General features: G+C 44.3%; 4 non-coding genes across 4 annotated transcripts; all 4 read left to right on the forward strand.

Moving 5' to 3' along the window:
• Positions 1 to 1,911: 1,911 nt before the first annotated feature.
• Positions 1,912 to 1,984, forward strand: trnav-uac (transfer RNA valine (anticodon UAC)). Its single transcript has one exon. It is a non-coding gene; the product is annotated as a tRNA-Val (tRNA).
• A 4,119-nt stretch (positions 1,985 to 6,103) lies between these two features.
• trnap-cgg (transfer RNA proline (anticodon CGG)) lies at positions 6,104 to 6,191 on the forward strand. The gene is given in 2 exon segments: positions 6,104 to 6,139; positions 6,156 to 6,191. It is a non-coding gene; the product is annotated as a tRNA-Pro (tRNA).
• Positions 6,192 to 14,098: 7,907 nt separating this feature from the next.
• trnap-cgg (transfer RNA proline (anticodon CGG)) lies at positions 14,099 to 14,186 on the forward strand. Its single transcript is given in 2 exon segments — positions 14,099 to 14,134; positions 14,151 to 14,186. It is a non-coding gene; the product is annotated as a tRNA-Pro (tRNA).
• A 3,740-nt stretch (positions 14,187 to 17,926) lies between these two features.
• On the forward strand, positions 17,927 to 17,999 carry trnav-uac (transfer RNA valine (anticodon UAC)). The gene has a single exon. It is a non-coding gene; the product is annotated as a tRNA-Val (tRNA).
• Positions 18,000 to 19,128: the final 1,129 nt, after the last annotated feature.

Here is a 19,128-nt window from a genome sequence, read left to right on the forward strand (position 1 = left end):
TGTCAACAACAACTGCTTAAAAGTGCGATTCAGCAGTCCACCTGCTCGTTGAACATTTCATTCTGACCTGGTGCTGAAATTTGTTCATTCTTTTGTAGAACGACAATTATTTATTTTGCCCTGAGCATGTGAGGAACTTTTCTGCCGATCTCATTGGGTTTAATTTTGTTAATCTGGTGCTGAAAGTGGAGATGTTTCCGCAGTGTAATGGTTAACACCTTCTAGTTTTTTGAGTTCATGCTCAACTTTCTCCTTGAGTGCATATGGTACGGAACGGGGCTTGTCATAAAGCAATCTAGCGTCCTTCTGTACCCTGACACTCGCCATGAAGCCTTGGATCGGACTGTCCGTTTCGCAGAACACCTTTGGATACTTCTTGACAACCTCATCCGTTGATGAAAATCTCGCTTCCACACAGAAAATCTGACTACAATCCAGCTTCATTGAGCTTAATCAATTTCTTCCTTGTAAGGCAGACTTGTCTGTTTTCACTACTATTCGAGGCAAGTTCTGAAATTAATCTTTATATTTCACCGATTGGTACAGTGATATGACCAACCACAGGAATTTACTCTCCCGAGTAGCCTGGCAGCTCTATCTTGGGTTTCTCCAGTTGGAAATCACGAATTTGTCGCGGTACAGTGACTCCGGTATTACACTCACGGATGCACCCGTGTCAATTTCCATTGGTATCTTGAAACCAGCAACATCTATGTGGATTTAAATGATTTACGAATCACTGTCCGTTAAACTCGTGCTCCTGATGATGTGTAACTCTAACATCTCCTCGTCCTGATGTTGGTCTTCCATACTATGAAGTCTCTTGGGATTTCGACTCAGAGCTTTGAACGCTGGACTCATCGCTTTAACAACAGGTTTACCCTTCGGGCGGCATGCCTTCGTAAGATGCCCAGTCTTTCTGTCGAAGAAACACTCTGTCTTCACGTGTGGACAACTTTGAGCAATGTGTTGTCCCAGGCACCTACAGCATGACTTCGACGCTCTTGTAGAATTTTCAGTTTCTGAGGCTTTGGACTCCCTTGTAATACCTTCAAATGCTATGATAATGACTCCACGAGACAATGTGTCGTTCTTTAACTGCAGTGACCTGAGTCCTTTATTGATAACCTTTATTGGTGGCCTGCCTTTTATACTAGGCCAGGCACACCTGTGCAGGTAAGCTACAAGTCTCCCACTGCAGTGCCCTCTGGTGGCACACCTTGTAATAGTACAAGCTGTAACCATGCAGAACACATGACAGGTGTCACTGTGGAACCGTTTCTCTCACTCAAAGTTAGACGCACTACCGTGGGCGCCACGAGGTCTAGGTAGGTAGCCATTGACCTTCAGGTTCATATATAAATATATATAAATATATCGACATGCATCGTAACTATTCCCTGGTGGTCGAGGGGTTAGGACCAGGGTCACTAACCTGGTTTGACATGTATCGTAGCTGTTCCCTGGTGGTCGAGGGGTTAAGACCCGGCGCACGAACCTGGTTTAAATCCTCGATCAATTCATCGCATAAAAATAATTGAGGTCTGTGAGACGATTAATAATTGCTGTAATCACCATGAATAGCAATACTTTCTATGATAGACCGAGCTTGCAGACTATCTGGCTTCTCCTGCACTTGGCCGGTCACGTGTTTGGGGTTTAATTTTTTAAACTGGGTGAGTTCGCTGATCGCGGGGAGATGGTAGGAGCTTCTGTGGCCCCACTGTGAGGATGTGGAAGTGAACACGGTGGCTGGGTGATCCGTGACATTTCTGTGAAGGGCAGCGGAGGAGAAGGATTGAGAACATTCAGTGTGGGACAGAAGTTGTTTCAGGTGAGCCAACACATTCCCGATCAGCACAGAGGGAGCTCACTGGTCAGCTCCTCGCTGTGGGGGCTGTTGTACAAGAGGTTTCTGTAGTGTAGTGGTTATCACGTTTGCTTTACAGGTGCAAAGTCCCTGGTTCAATCCCAGGCAGAAACATTGTATTTAAACTTGCTGTGGATGAACAATCGGAGGCGAGTTTAGTCTCTCTGCAAATGCTGCCTGGCCTGCAGAGATTTCCAGCATTTGCTATTTTTATTTGCTATTAATTCTCCTGGCAAAAGGGCTCCCTTATTCATTATTTGCTCTTTATTTCACCAATAAATCTATAACTTTGAGTGAGAGAAAATGGATCCACCGGGGACCTTTTGCGTGTGAGGCCAACGTGATATCCGCTACACTGCAGCACATCAAAAGGCGAGAAACCACTGAATATAAAGGATGAGCTGACAAATATCAGGGGCAGTGCAGTCTGGTCAATGTCAAACCCTCCTTTCTTATTCAGCAGTGGCATGAACGGGAGTCAGACGCCACAAAGTTTAATTAAAGACACAAATACAAGTAACACTTGCAAATCTTTTCAGTGTAAAATTCTTTCACTTTATTTGAAATGCTGCTGCGTTGAATCTGAAAATACACACGGTGGGATTTTATCTTCACTACTGATTGTATTTTGTGTGCACGGTAGGAATAATCGGTGCTGATAAATTTGATAAAAGTTGCCCCAGATTCGTGGTGTCATCGGCAATGAACACTTTCAACCAGAAAGCTAAAATACATTGAGTAAAATGGGTTAACATGCAAAAGAACATAAGATCATGAGAAATAGGAGCAGGAGTGGGCCTTACGGCCCCTCGAGCCTGCTCCACCATTTAACACAATCATGCCTGATTTGATAATGGACTCGGGTCCATTTCCCTGCCCGCTCCCCAAAGCACAGTCCAAATGATGGAAGTATGGAGTGTCCCTGGTTAGCATTTGTTTGATTGTGTAAAGAAGGTGAGGGGTTAATTAATGATGGTTTCCCGTGAAAGCAAGAGAAAAGTTTTCGAACAAACCATCCGGTGACTGTCAGCTGAGCGCTGCTTTTGATACCTGGTGGGAATGGTCAGGGATTTTAAAGTCCCTTGTATTGCAGAACCTTCATATAGATGAACATCTCCAGCTCACTGTGTAGGCCTCGTGGTGCAACGGTAGTGTGTCTGACTCCAGATCAACGGGTTGTGTGTTGAAATCATGTTGGGGTATTGCTCTTTTGGATATTGTTCTTTCAGAATTAATATTTCCTTTGCTGTTTGGCAATAACCAGACCATTGCTCCAAGGTCTGTCTCACTGTTTCCCCGGTGTCAGGCAGAGATACGCCTGCAGCCCTCATTTATTTCATGTGACAGGACACAAAAGTTCAAAATCAACCTGCAGGTGGCCACACACAGCGCTGAATAGTCAGGATGGCCGGGCGGTCGAAGGTGCTGTGTTCAGGTCACTGTCTCCTCAACACGTGTGTTCAGCTTGAATTCCAATTCTAACAATAATTATCATCAAACGGAACACATTTGTTTGTCACCACGGCCAACTCCTTCAAAGTGGGATTCAGCTGTTCAGCTGCTCGCTTCACATTTCCGTCTGACCTGGTGCTGGAGTTTGTTAAAGAGAGTCAGTGCAGAAGATTCAACCTTTCACCTTATTCCTGAGCACCACCTTCATACCTCAGGCCAGAATGTCTCAAGCCGTACATTCCTGATCCTAACCACTCGCTGCTAAATGGCCAGCTCCTGTTCCGATGTGTAAAGTCTGGGAAACACGAGATCAATTCCTAACACACTCACAGCCTTCCAAAATATAGCACCGTCATTCCATTCTCGTAAAACCAGCTCCTGAAGTATCGGCCAGCTGTGTAGGTTAAAGCGCTGATTATGTTCCTCGCATTGTGGCAATTGCAGTGTTTACGTAGCGTAGTGGTTATCACATTCGCTTAACACGTGAAAAGTCCCCGTATCGCAACCGGCCGTGATCATTGATCAATTCAAGATTAGAAAAAATGAAATAATTGACATTAATGGTTCAAAATTGACAAAGTTGTTTTTTGTTTCTGCTTAATGATTAAAAATAATAAACACCAGAAGTGGCATTTGGATCCTTGTCTTCAAGATAGATTTTGAACTGAACATTGCACCTTCGACCGCTCGGCCATCCTGGCGACTCACTGCTGTGTGTGGCCACCTGCAGATTGATTTGAAATGTTGTGTCCTGTGGCATGAAATAATTGAGGGCAGCAGTTGTATCTCTGCCTGACACCGGGGAAACAGTGAGACAGTCCTTGGAGCAAGGGTCTGGTTATTGTCAAACAGCAAATGAAATGTTAATTCTGGTAGAAAAATATCCAAAAAAACACTGCCCCTAACGTGATTTGAATACGCAACCTTCTGATCAAGAGTCAGACACACTACCGCTGCACCATGAGACCTACACAGTGAAGTGGAGATTTTTGTCTATATGAAGGTTCTGCAATACAAGGGGCTTGAAAATCCCCGTCCATTCCCACCAGGTATCACAAACAGCGCTCACCGGACAGTCACCGTATGGTTTATTCGAAAACTTTTCTCTTGCTTTCACTGGAAACCATCATTAATTAACCTCTCACCTACTTTTGCACAATCAAACAAATGCTAACTCAGGTACATTCCATACTTCAATCATTTGGCCTGTGCTTTGCATCTCAACTCGAAAACCATATCCCATTTTACTCACTGTATTTTAGCTTTCTGGTTCAAAGTCTTCAGGGATCTGGGGAAACTTTTATCAAATTTAGCTGCACCGGTTTTTCTTATCGTGCACACAAAATAAAATCAGTAGTGAAGATACAATCCCACCGTGCGTATTTTCAGATTCAATGCTGTCGGATTTCAAATAAAGTGAAAGAATTTTACACTGAAAAGATTTGCAAGTGTTACTTGTATTTTTGTCTTTAATTAAACTTTGTGGCGTCTGACTCCCGTTCATGCCACTGCTGAATAAGAAAGGAGGGTTGCACGTTGACCAGCTCATCCTTTATATTCAGTGGTTTCTCACTTTTTGATGGGCTGCAGTGCAGCGGATATCACGTTGGCCTCACACGCAAAAGGTCCCCGGTGGATCCGTTTTCTCTCAGTCAAAGTTATCTATTTATTGAAGTGAAATGAAGTGCAATTAAGGAATAAGGGTGCCCAGGAGAAAAATAGCAAATGCTGGAAATCTCAGCAGGTCAGGCAGCATTTGCCAGGAGACTAAACTCGGGATTGAATCAGGAACCTTCCCCCTGCAAAGCGAACGTGATAACCACTACACTACAGAAACCTCAGGTACAATAACCCCAACAGAGGGGAGGTGACCAGTGAGCTCCGTCTGTGCTGATCGGCATTGTGTGTTGGCTCACCTAAAACAACTTCTGTCCTGCATTGAATGTTCTCAATCCTTCTCCTCCGCTGCCCTTTACAGAAATGTCAGGGATCACCCAGCCACAGTGTTCACTTCCACATCCTCACAGTGGGGCCACAGAGGCTCCGACCTTTCTATCCGCGATCAGCGAACTCACCCAGTTTACAAAATTAAACCCGGAATACATGCCCGGAAATGGACAGGAGAAGTCAGATAGTCTGTAAGCTCGGTCTATCACAGAAATATTGGTATTCATGGTGGTTACAGCAATTATTAATCGTCTCACAGACCTCAATTATTTTTATGCGATGAATTGATCGAGGATTGAAAGCAGGTTAGTCCGCCGGGTCTTAACCGCTCGACCAACAGGGAACTGTTACGATACATGTCGACATATTTATATATATTTATATGTGACCCTGAATATCAACGGCTACCTACCTAGACCTCGTGCTGCCCACGGTAGTGTGTCTAACTTTGAGTGAGAGAAATTGTTCCACAGTGTGACCCATTTCATCTTTTGTGCCCTTTTAATCACTAGAAACCGAGACAGGGGAATAAATAGAGAAAACAAAGCACAGGGTTATAGACAAGAGGAAGAGAGAAGGGGAAAGATACTGTCCCCACCCAGAACTAATGCAGAAACCCCTCTGCTGTGCTCGTGGTGACCACCCACAGCCTGGATACACTAACGTCCCAACAGCTCATTGACTTTCGGAGTTGGATCGTGCGGTGCTTCAGAAGACAGGTCGAAAAAGCAAAGTCACTGATTCCATCTCATGTGCTCCTCCGATCAAGAATAGCAACACATTAAAAATGTTTCAATAATGGTTGCACCTCATCGCCACGTTCATTAAGCAGTTGGCTCGTTGGTCTAGGGGTATGATTCTCGCTTCGGGGTTATTGCTTGAAATTTGCGAGAGGTCCCGGGTTCAAATCCCGGATGAGCCCTCAGTTTAACCAAGAATTTTGAAATTGCATCAAACTTTTGCAAAGAAGGACTTGCATTTCTGCAACACCTTTCAGGAACTCATGACGCCCCAAAGCGCTTTGCATCCGTTGAGTTATGTTTGAAGTGTTGTCGTGTGGGGAAAGATATGCCCATATCACCCCACACGAACCGCAACTCTTTGCGAAGGAGTTTGGTGCAAAAAATCAGGTGCTTCAGGGACTTGGACTTTCTATGAATGAGTTCTGCTTGCACCTGCGTTCAAGCTTGTAACAGTAACTGTGCTTCCATCTCACGGGAGCAGCGTGTAGCGGTTAGTGAGAAGGTGACCAGGTTGATGTACGCTGCTTTCAATCTTTTAAATTTCACCAAACAAAGAAACGGTGAATCCAACTGTCCCTGTAAGCGACGGATAGAAGGGATCGGTGCTCCAAACAGAGCTGGAACACACGCAGTGCAGGAATAGGGTCCGCAACATTAAATGTCAGAGTTATTAAGCAGACAATAATTAAACATACACTTAATAGTACTTACACCCAAACTTTGCGAATGTTAGCCGAATAAATCAAACACGTTACAGTTCCAAGCTCGGTGTACACATTGATCCAACATTAATCGGATTCTAAACTATCTTTTCCAAATGCCACATTTTATATCTTTTCCTTACCCCTGCTTCGTGAAATTGAAACTTTTAATAGTATTACCTAACACAACTGCCCAACTTCTGATGGAAGGTCATTAACCTGAAACGTTAACACTGTTTCTCTCTCCACAGATGCTGCTTGGCCTGCTCAGTGTTTCCAGTATTTACTCTTTTTAGTCTCCAAACTTATCATCAGAGTATCACTTCCCTCGTCATTTAAATACGCTCCTTCCTGATATGTAGCCTTGTCCTACAAACCAGGCTCCTATCTGATGATTCAGGCATTCATTGGGATTATAACTTCTAAACGATAACAATTATGTGAAGTATGGAACTATGTCAGACTTGCCAACAGAGGGCGTGACTGTTGGAGTCCGAATGGTCACCTGCCCACACCTGCAGGGCCAGTATAAAAGGTTGGCTGCCATGTTGTTCAGGCACTCTGGAGTTGTAATAAAGAAGACTAAGATCACACTAAGTTTAGCTCACAGTACTCAGCCTCCTGGTGTTCTACTTTTCACAACAATTGGCGACGATTAACAGAATACAAACCTTCACACAACCATGGCTGCTGTTGGAATATTAGAGAGATTCATAGAGAGTGAAATAAATGAGGGCAGCAGGCGGATCTCTGCCTGACACCGGGGAAACAGGGAGACAGACCTTGGAGCAAAGGGATATGGATGGAGTCGGCAAAACTTGAGGCATCTGATTCAGGAGAATTGCGGGGCGTGGAAATTCGGGAGTTTAATGACTTTGAAAGGAACATTTTTTTTTGTGCCGTTTTGTTCAGAGAAATGTTTGTGAAAGGAACTTTTTGCAGGAAGGGATGCAGCATTTCACCTTTTGCCTTAGCACTTGTTTCTGGGTGTCAGGATCACATTTCGTTTCAATGTTATTCTTCCAGAATTAATATTTCATTTGCTGTTTGACAATAACCAGACCCTTGCTCCAAGGTCTGTCTCACTCTTTCCCCGATGTCAGGCAGAGAACCGCCTGTTGCCCTGATTGATTTCATGTGACAGGACACAAAAGTTCAAAATCAACCTGCAGGAGGCGACACAGCACTGAATAGTAATGATGGCCGAGTGGTCCAAGGTGATGTGTTCAGGTCACTATAGATGGTTTTCGAATCCTATTGCAGACATTTCTTATATTGAATCATGAGGCAGAACCCATTTGCTTTGTCACCACCAACTCCTTAAAAGTACGATTCAGCAGTCCACCTGCTCGTTGAACATTTCATTCTGACCTGGTGCTGAAATTTGTTCATTCTTTTGTAGAACGACAATTAATTATTTTGCCCTGAGCATGTGAGGAACTTTTCTCCCGATCTCATTGGGTTTAATTTTGTTAATCTGGTGCTGAAAGTGGAGATGTTTCCGCAGTGTAATGGTTAACACCTTCTAGTTTTTTGAGTTCATGCTCAACTTTCTCCTTGAGTGCATATGTTACGGAACGGGGCTTGTCGTAAACCAATCTAGCGTCCTTCTGTACCCTGACACTCGCCATGAAGCCTTGGATCGGACTGTCCGTTTCGCAGAACACCTTTGGATACTTCTTGACAACCTCATCCGTTGATGAAAATCTCGCTTCCACACAGAAAATCTGACTACAATCCAGCTTCATTGAGCTTAATCAATTTTTTTCCTTGTAAGGCAGACTTGTCTGTTTTCACTACTATTCGAGGCAAGTTCTGAAATTAATCTTTATATTTCACCGATTGGTACAGTGATATGACCAACCACAGGAATTTACTCTCCCGAGTAGCCTGGCAGCTCTATCTTGGGTTTCTCCAGTTGGAAATCACGCAATTTGTCGCGGTACAGTGACTCCGGTATTACACTCACGGATGCACCCGTGTCAATTTCCATTGGTATCTTGAATCCAGCAACATCTATGTGGATTTAAATGCTTTACGAATCACTGTCCGTTAAACTCGTGCTCCTGATGATGTGTAACTTAACATCTCCTCGTCCTGATGTTGGTCTTCCATACTATGAAGTCTCTTGGGATTTCGATTCAGAGCTTTGAACGCTGGACTCATAGCTTTAACAACAGGTTTACCCTTCAGGCGGCAGGCCTTCGTAAGATGCCCAGTCTTTCTGTCGAAGAAAGACTCTGTCTTCACGTGTGGACAACTTTGAGCAATGTGTTGTCCCAGGCACCTACAGCATGACTTCGACGCTCTGGTAGAATTTCCAGTTTCTGAGGCTTTGGGCTCCCAGGTAATACCTTCAAATGCTCTGATAATGACTCCACGAGACAATGTGTCGTTCTTTAACTGCAGTGACCTGAGTCCTTTATTGATAACCTTTATTGGTGGCCTGCCTTTTATACTAGGCCAGGCACACCTGTGCAGGTAAGCTACAAGTCTCCCACTGCAGTGCCCTCTGGTGGCACACCTTGTAATAGTACAAGCTGTAACCATGTAGAACACATGACAGGTGTCACTGCGGAACCGTTTCTCTCACTCAAAGTTAGACGCACTACCGTGGGCGCCACGAGGTCTAGGTAGGTAGCCATTGATCTTCAGGTTCATATATAAATATATATAAATATATCGACATGCATCGTAACTATTCCCTGGTGGTCGAGGGGTTAAGACCCGGTGCACTAACCTGGTTTAACATGTATCGTAGCTGTTCCCTGGTGGTCGAGGGGTTAAGACCCGGCGCACGAACCTGGTTTAAATCCTCGATCAATTCATCGCGTAAAAATAATTGAGGTCTGTGAGACGATTAATAATTGCTGTAATCACCCTGAATACCAATACTTTCTGTGATAGACCGAGCTTGCAGACTATCTGGCTTCTCCTGCACTTGGCCGGGCACGTGTTTGGGGATTAATTTTGTAAACTGGGTGAGTTCGCTGATCGCGGGGAGATGGTAGGAGCTTCTGTGGCCCCACTGTGAGGATGTGGAAGTGAACACGGTGGCTGGGTGATCCGTGACATTTCTGTAAAGGGCAGCGGAGGAGAAGGATTGAGAACATTCAGTGTGGGACAGAAGTTGTTTCAGGTGAGCCAACACATTCCCGATCAGCACAGAGGGAGCTCACTGGTCAGCTCCTCGCTGTGGGGGCTGTTGTACAAGAGGTTTCTGTAGTGTAGTGGTTATCACGTTTGCTTTACACGTGCAAAGTCCCTGGTTCAATCCCCGGCAGAAACATTATATTTAAACTTGCTGTGGATGAACAATCGGAGGCGAGTTTCGTCTCTCTGCAAATGCTGCCTGGCCTGCAGAGATTTCCAGCATTTGCTGTTTTTATTTGCTATTAATTCTCCTGGCAAAAGGGCTCCCTTATTCATTATTTGCTCTTTATTTCACCAATAAATCGATAACTTTGAGTGAGAGAAAATGGATCCACCGGGGACCTTTTGCGTGTGAGGCCAACGTGATATCCGCTACACTGCAGAACATCAAAGGGCGAGAAACCACTGAATATAAAGGATGAGCTGACAAATATCAGGGGCAGTGCAGTCTGGTCAATGTCAAACCCTCCTTTTTTATTCAGCAGTGGCATGAACGGGAGTCAGACGTCACAAAATTTAATTAAAGACACAAATACAAGTAACACTTGCAAATCTTTTCAGTGTAAAATTCTTTCACTTTATTTGAAATGCTGCTGCGTTGAATCTGAAAATACACACGGTGGGATTTTATCTTGACTGCTGATTGTATTTTGTGTGCACGGTAGGAATAATCGGTGCTGATAAATTTGATAAAAGTTGCCCCAGATTCGTGGTGTCATCGGCAATGAACACTTTCAACCAGAAAGCTAAAATACATTGAGTAAAATGGGTTAACATGCAAAAGAACATAAGATCATGAGAAATAGGAGCAGGAGTGGGCCATACGGCCCCTCGAGCCTGCTCCACCATTTAATACAATCATGGCTGATTTGATAATGGAATCAGGTCCATTTCCCTGCCCGCTCCCCAAAGCACAGGCCAAATGATTGAAGTATGGAGTGTCCGTGAGTTAGCATTTGTTTGATTGTGTAAAGAAGGTGAGGGGTTAATTAATGATGGTTTCCCGTGAAAGCAAGAGAAATGTTTTCGAACAAACCATCCGGTGACTGTCAGCTGAGCGCTGCTTTTGATACCTGGTAGGAATGGGCAGGGATTTTAAAGTCCCTTCTATTGCAGAACCTTCATATAGATGAACATCTCCAGCTCACTGTGTAGGCCTCGTGGTGCAACGGTAGTGTGTCTGACTCCAGATCAACAGGTTGTGTGTTGAAATCATGTTGGGGTATTGCTCTTTTGGATATTGTTCTTCCAGAATTAATATTTCCTTTGCTGTTTGGCAATAACCAGACCCTTGCTCCAAGGTCTGTCTCACTGTTTCCCCGGTGTCAGGCAGAGATACGCCTGCAGCCCTCATTTATTTCATGTGACAGGACACAAAAGTTCAAAATCAACCTGCAGGTGGCCACACACAGCGCTGAATAGTCAGGATGGCCGGGCGGTCGATGGTGCTGTGTTCAGGTCACTGTCTCCTCAACACATGTGTTCAGCTTGAATTCCAATTCTAACAATAATTATCATTAAACGGAAAACATTTGTTTGTCACCACGGCCAACTCCTTCAAAGTGGGATTCAGCTGTTCAGCTGCTCGCTTCACATTTCCGTCTGACCTGGTGCTGGAGTTTGTTAAAGAGAGTCAGTGCAGAAGATTCAACCTTTCACCTTATTCCTGAACACCACCTTCATACCTCAGGCCAGAAAGTCTCAAGCCGTACATTCCTGATCCTAACCACTCGCTGCTAAATGGCCAGCTCCTGTTCCGATGTGTAAAGTCTGGGAAACACGAGATCAATTCCTACCACACTCACAGCCTTCCAAAATATAGCACCGTCATTCCACCGTAAAACCAGCTCCTGAAGTATCGGCCAGCTGTGTAGGTTAAAGCGCTGATTATGTTCCTCGCATTGTGTCAATTGCAGTGTTTACGTATTGTAGTGGTTATCACATTCGCTTAACACGTGAAAAGTCCCCGTATCGCAACCTGCCGTGATCATTGATTAATTAAAGATTAGAATAAATGAAATAATTGACATTAATGGTTCAATATTAACAAAGGTGTTTTTTGTTTCTGCTGAAGGATTAAAAATAATAAACACCAGGAGTGGCATTTGGACCCTTGTCTTCAAGATAGATTTTGAACTGAACATAGCACCTTCGACCGCTCGGCCATCCTGGCGACTCACTGCTGTGTGTGGCCACCTGCAGATTGATTTGAAATTTTGTGTCCTGTGGCATGAAATAATTGAGGGCAGCAGATGTATCTCTGCCTGACACCGGGGAAACAGTGAGACAGACCTTGGAGCAAGGGTCTGGTTATTGTCAAACAGCAAATGAAATGTTAATTCTGGAAGAAAAATATCCAAAAAATCACTGACCCTAACGTGATTTGAATACGCAAGAGTCAGACACGCTACCGTTGCACCATGAGACCTACACAGTGAAGTGGAGATTTTTGAAGGTTCTGCAATACAAGGGGCTTGAAAATCCCCGTCCATTCCCACCAGGTATCACAAACAGCGCTCACCGGACAGTCACCGTATGGTTTAATCGAAAACTTTTCTCTTGCTTTCACTGGAAACCATCATTAATTAACCTCTCACCTACTTTTGCACAATCAAACAAATGCTAACTCAGGTACATTCCATACTTCAATCATTTGGCCTGTGCTTTGCATCTCAACTCGAAAACCATATCCCATTTTACTCACTGTATTTTAGCTTTCTGGTTAAAATCTTCAGGGATCTGGGGAAACTTTTATCAAATTTAGCAGCACCGGTTTTTCCTATCGTGCACACAAAATAAAATCAGTAGTGAAGATAAAATCCCACCGTGCGTATTTTCAGATTCAATGCTGTCGGATTTCAAATAAAGTGAAAGAATTTTACACTGAAAAGATTTGCAAGTGTTACTTGTATTTTTGTCTTTAATTAAACTTTGTGGCGTCTGACTCCCGTTCATGCCACTGCTGAATAAGAAAGGAGGGTTGCACGTTGACCAGCTCATCCTTTATATTCAGTGGTTTCTCACTTTTTGATGGGCTGCAGTGCAGCGGATATCACGTTGGCCTCACACGCAAAAGCGCCCCGGTGGATCCGTTTTCTCTCAGTCAAAGTTATCTATTTATTGAAGTGAAATGAAGTTCAATTAAGGAATAAGGGAGCCCAGGAGAAAAATAGCAAATCCTGGAAATCTCAGCAGGTCAGGCAGCATTTGCCAGGAGACTAAACACGGGATTGAATCAGGGACCTTCCCCGTGTAAAGCAAACGTGATATCCACGACACTACAGAAACCTCAGGTACAATAACCCCAACAGAGGGGAGGTGACCAGTGAGCTCCGTCTGTGCTGATCGGCATTGTGTGTTGGCTCACCTAAAACAACTTCTGTCCTGCATTGAATGTTCTCAATCCTTCTCCTCCGCTGCCCTTTACAGAAATGTCAGGGATCACCCAGCCACAGTGTTCACTTCCACATCCTCACAGTTGGGCCACAGAGGCTCCGACCTTTCTATCCGCGATCAGCGAACTCACCCAGTTTACAAAATTAAACCCAGAAAACATGCCCGGAAATGGACAGGAGAAGTCAGATAGTCTGTCAGCTCGGTCTGTCACAGAAATATTGGTATTCATGGTGATTACAGCAATTATTAATCGTCTCACAGACCTCAATTATTTTTATGCGATGAATTGATCGAGGATTGAAACCAGGTTAGTCCGCCGGGTCTTAACCGCTCGACCAACAGGGAACTGTTACGATACATGTCGATATATTTAAATATATTTATATGTGACGCTGAATATCAACGGCTACCTACCTAGACCTCGTGCTGCCCACGGTAGTGTGTCTAACTTTGAGTGAGAGAAATTGTTCCACAGTGTGACCCATTTCATCTTTTGTTCCCTTTTAATCACGAGAAACCGAGACAGGGGAATAAATAGAGAAACCAAAGCACAGGGTTATAGACAAGAGGAAGAGAGAAGGGGAAATATACTGTCCGCACCCAGAACTAATGCAGAAACCCCTCTGCTGCGCTCGGGGTGACCGCCCACAGCCTGGATACACTAACGTCCCAACAGCTCATTGACTTTCGGAGTTGGACCGTGCTGTGCTTCAGAAGACAGGTCGAAAAAGCAAAGTCACTGATTCCATCTCATGTGCTCCTCCGATCAAGAATAGCAACACACTAAAAATGTTTCAATAATGGTTGCACCTCATCGCCACGATCATTAAGCAGTTGGCTCGTTGGTCTAGGGGTATGATTCTCGCTTCGGGGTTATTGCTTGAAATTTGCGAGAGGTCCCGGGTTCAAATCCCGGACGAGCCCTCAGTTTACCAAGAATTTTGAAATTGCATCAAACTTTTGCAAAGAAGGACTTGCATTTCTACAACACCTTTCAGGAACTCATGACGCCCCAAAGCGCTTTGCATCCGTTGAGTTGTGTTGAAGTGTTGTCGTTTGGGGAAAGATGTGCCCAAATCACCCCACACGAACCGCAACTCGTTGCGAAGGAGTTTGGTGCTAAAAATCAGGTGCCTCAGGGACTTGGACTTTCTATGAATGAGTTCTGCTTGTACCTGCGTTCAAGCTTGTAACAGTAACTGTGCATCCACCTCACGGGACCAGCGTGTAGCGGTTAGTGAGTAGGTGACCAGGTTGATGTGCGCCGCTTTCAATCTTTTAAATTTCACCAAACAAAGAAACGGTGAATCCAACTGTCCCTGTAAGCGACGGATTGAAGGGATCGGTGCTCCAAACAGAGCTGGAACACACGCAGTGCAGGAATAGGGTCCACAACATTAAATGTCAGAGTTATTAAGCAGACAATAATGAAACATACATTTAATAGTATTTACACCCAAACCTTGCGAATGTTAGCTGAATAACTCAAACACGTTGCAGTTTTCAGCTCGGTGTACAAATTGATGAAACATTAATCGGATTCTAAACTATCCGTTCCAAATGCCACATTTTATATATTTTCCTTACCCCTGCTTCGTGACAATTGAAACTTTTAATAGTATTACCTAACACAACTGCCCAACCTCTGATGGAAGGTCATTAACCTGAAACGTTAACTCTGTTTCTGTCTCCACAGATGCTGCCTGGCCTGCTCAGTGTTTCCAGTATTTACTCTTTTTATTCTCCAAACATTTCATCAGAGTATCACTTCCCTTGTCATCTAACTACGCTCCTTCCTGATATGTAGCCTTGTCCTACAAACCAGGCTCCTTTCTGATTATTGAGGCATTCATTGGAATTATAACTTCTTAATGATAACAATTATGTGAAGTATGTAACTATGTCAAACTTGCCACCAGAGGGCGTGACTGTTGGAGTCCTAATGGTCACATGCCCACACCTGCAGTGCCAGTTTAAAAGGTTGGCAGCCATGTTGTTCAGGCACTCTGGAGTTGTAATAAAGAAGACTAAGATCACACTAAGTTTAGCTCACAGTACTCAGCCTCTTGGTGTTCTACTTTTCACAACAATTGGCGACGATTAACAGAATACAAACCTTCACACAACCATGGCTGCTGTTGGAATATTAGAGAGTGAAATAAATGAGGGCAGCAGGCGGATCTCTGGCTGACACATGGGAAACAGGGAGACAGACCTTGGAGCAAAGGGATATGGATGGAGTCGGCAAAACTAGATGCATCTGATTCAGGAGAGTCGCGGGGCGTGGAAATTCGGGAGTTTAATGACTTTGAAAGGAACATTGTTGTTTTGTGACGTTTTGTTCAGAAAAATGGTTGTGAAAGGAATTTTTTGCAGGAAGGGATGCAGCATTTAACCTTTTGCCTTAGCACTTGTTTCTGGGTGTCAGGATCACATTTCGTTTCAATGTTATTCTTCCAGAATTAATATTTCATTTGCTGTTTGACAATAACCAGACCCTTGCTCCAAGGTCTGTCTCACTCTTTCCCCGGTGTCAGGCAGAGATCTGCCTGCTGCCCTGATTTATTTCATGTGACAGGGCACAAAAGTTCAAAATCAACCTGCAGGTGGCCACACACGGCAGTGAATAGTAATGATGGCCGAGTGGTCATGGTGATGTGTTCAGGTCACTATAGATAGTGTTCGAATCGTATTGCAGACATTTCTGATATTGAATCATTCGGCAGAACCCATTTGCTTTGTCACCACCAACTCCTTAAAAGTGCGATTCAGCAATCCACCTGCTCGTTGAACATTTCATTCTGACCTGGTGCTGAAATTTGTTCATTCTTTTGTAGAACGACAATTATTTATTTTGCCCTGAGCATGTGAGGAACTTTTCTCCCGATCTCATTGGGTTTAATTTTGTTAATCTTGTGCTGAAAGTGGAGATGTTTCCGCAGTGTAACGTTTAACACCTTCTAGTTTTTTGAGTTCATGCTCAACTTTCTCCTTGAGTGCATATGGTACGGAACGAGGCTTGTAGTAAACCAATCTAGCGTCCTTCTGTACCCTGACACTCGCCTTGAAGCCTTGCATCGGACTGTCCGTTTCGCAGAACACCTTTGGATACTTCTTGATAACCTCATCCGTTGATGAAAATCTCGCTTCCACACAGAAAATCTGACTACAATCCAGCTTCAGTGAGCTTAATCAATTTCTTCCTTCTAAGGCAGACTTGTCTCTTTTCACTACTATTCGAGGCAAGTTCTGAAATTAATCTTTATATTTCACCGATCGGTACAGTGATATGACCAACCACAGGAATTTACTCTCCCGAGTAGCCTCGCTGCTCTATCTTGGGTTTATCCAGTTGGAAATCACGTAATTTGTCGCGGTACAGTGACGCCGGTATTACACTCACGGATGCACCCGTGTCAATTTCCATTGGTATCTTGAATCCAGCAACATCTATGTGGATTTTGATGCTTTCCGAATCACTGTCCGTTAAACTAGTGCTCCTGATGATGTGTAACTCTAACATCTCCTCATCCTGTTGTTGGTCTTCCATACTATGTAGTCTCTTGAGATTTCTACTCATAGCTTTGAACGCTGGACTCATAGCATTAAAAATAGGTTTACCCTTCAGTCGGCATGCCTTCGCAAGATGCCCAGTCTTTCTGTCGAAGAAACACTCTGCCTTCACGTGTGGAGAACTTTGAGCAATGTGTTGTCCCAGGCACCTACAGCATGACTTCGACGCTTTGGTAGAATTTCCAGTTTCTGAGGCTTTTGGCTCCCTTGTTATACCTTCAAATGCTCTGATAATGACTTACGAGACAATGAGTCATTCTTTAACTGTAGTGACCTGAGTCCTTTATTGATAACCACAGAGTGAGGATAACACCTGGTGGCCTCCCTTTTATACTAGGCCAGGCACACCTGTGCAGGTAAGCTACAAGTCTCCCACTGCAGTGCCCTCTGGTGGCACACCTTGTAATAGTACAAGCAGTAACCATGTCGAACACATGACAGGTGTCACTGTGGAACCGTTTCTCTCACTCAAAGTTAGACGCACTACCGTGGGCGCCACGAGGTCTCGGTTGGTAGCCATTGACATTCAGGTTCATATATAAATATATATAAATGTATCGACATGCATCGTAACTGTTCCCTGGTGGTCGAGGGGTTAAGATCCGGTGAACGAACCTGGTTCGACATGTATCGTAACTGTTCCCTGGTGGTCGAGGGGTTAAGACCCGGCGCACTTACCTGGTTTCAATCCTCGATCAATTCATCGCAGAAAATTAATTGACGTCTGTGAAACGCTTAATAATTGCTGTAATCACCAGGAATACCAATACTCTCTGTGATAGACCGAGATTACAGACTATCTGGCTTCTCCTGCACTTTGCCGGGCACGTGTTTGGGGTTTAATTTTGTAAACTGGGTGAGTTCGCTGATCGCGGGGAGACGGTCGGAGCCTCTGTGGCCCCACTGTGAGGATGTGGAAATGAACACGGTGGCTGGGTGATCCGTGACATTTCTGTAAAGGGCAGCAGAGGAGAAGGATTGAAAACTTTCAGTGTGGGGCAGAATTTGTTTCAGGAGAGCCAACACATTCCCGATCTGCACAGAGGGAGCTCACTGGTCAGCTCCACGCTGTGGGGGCCGTTGTACAAGGGGTTTCTGTAGTGTCGTGGTTATCACGTTTGCTTTACACGCAAAAGGTCCCTGGTTCAATCCCAGGCAGAAACATTATGTTTATACTTGCTGTGGATGAACAATCAGAGGCGAGTTTCGTCTCCCTGCAAATGCTGCCTGACCTGCTGAGATTTCCAGTATTTGCTATTTATTCTCCTGGCAAAAGGGCTCCCTTATTCATTAATTGCTCTTTATTTCACCAATAAATAGATAACTTTGAGTGAGAGAAAACGGTTCCACCGGGGACCTTTTGCGTGTGAGGCCAACGTGATATCCGCTACACTGCAGCCATCAAAGGGGGAGAAACCACTGAATATAAAGGATGAGCTGACAAATATCAGGGGCAGTGCAGTCTGGTCAATGTCGAATCCTCCTTTCTTATTCAGCAGTGGCATGAACGGGAGTCAGGCGCCACAAAGTTTAATTAAAGACACAAATACAAGTAACACTTGCAAATCTTTTCAGTGTAAAATTCTTTCACTTTATTTGAAATGCTACTGCGTTGAATCTGAAAATACACATGGTGGGATTTTATCTTCACTACTGATTGTATTTTGTGTGCACGGTAGGAATAATCGGTGCTGATAAATTTGATAAAAGTTGCCCCAGATTCGTGGTGTCATCGGCAATGAACACTTTCAACCAGAAAGCTAAAATACAGTGCGTAAAATGGGTTAACATGCATAAGAACATAAGATCATGAGAAATAGGAGCAGGAGTGGGCCATACGGCCCCTCGAGCCTGCTCCACCATTTAATACAATCATGGCTGATCTGATAATGGACTCAGGTCCACTTCCCTGCCCGCTCCCCAAAGCAGAGGTCAAATGATTGAAGTATGGAGTGTCCCTGAGTTAGCATTTGTTTGATTGTGTAAAGAAGGTGAGGGGTTAATTAATGATGGTTTCCCGTGAAAGCAAGAGAAAAGTTTTCGAACAAACCATCCGGTGACTGTCAGCCGAGCGCTGCTTTTGATACGTGTTGGGAATGGGCGGGGATTTTAAAGCCTCTTGTATTGCAGAACCTTCATATAGACGAACATCTCCAGCTCACAGCGTAGGCCTCGTGGTGCAACGGTAGTGTGTCTGACTCCAGATCCAAAGGCTGTGTGTTCAAATCACGTTAGGATATTGCTCTTTTGGATATTGTTCTTCCAGAATTAATATTTCCTTTGACGTTTGGCA

This window comes from Pristiophorus japonicus, unplaced genomic scaffold (assembly GCF_044704955.1).
Source record: "Pristiophorus japonicus isolate sPriJap1 unplaced genomic scaffold, sPriJap1.hap1 HAP1_SCAFFOLD_35, whole genome shotgun sequence".
Taxonomy (NCBI): Eukaryota; Metazoa; Chordata; class Chondrichthyes; family Pristiophoridae; genus Pristiophorus; species Pristiophorus japonicus.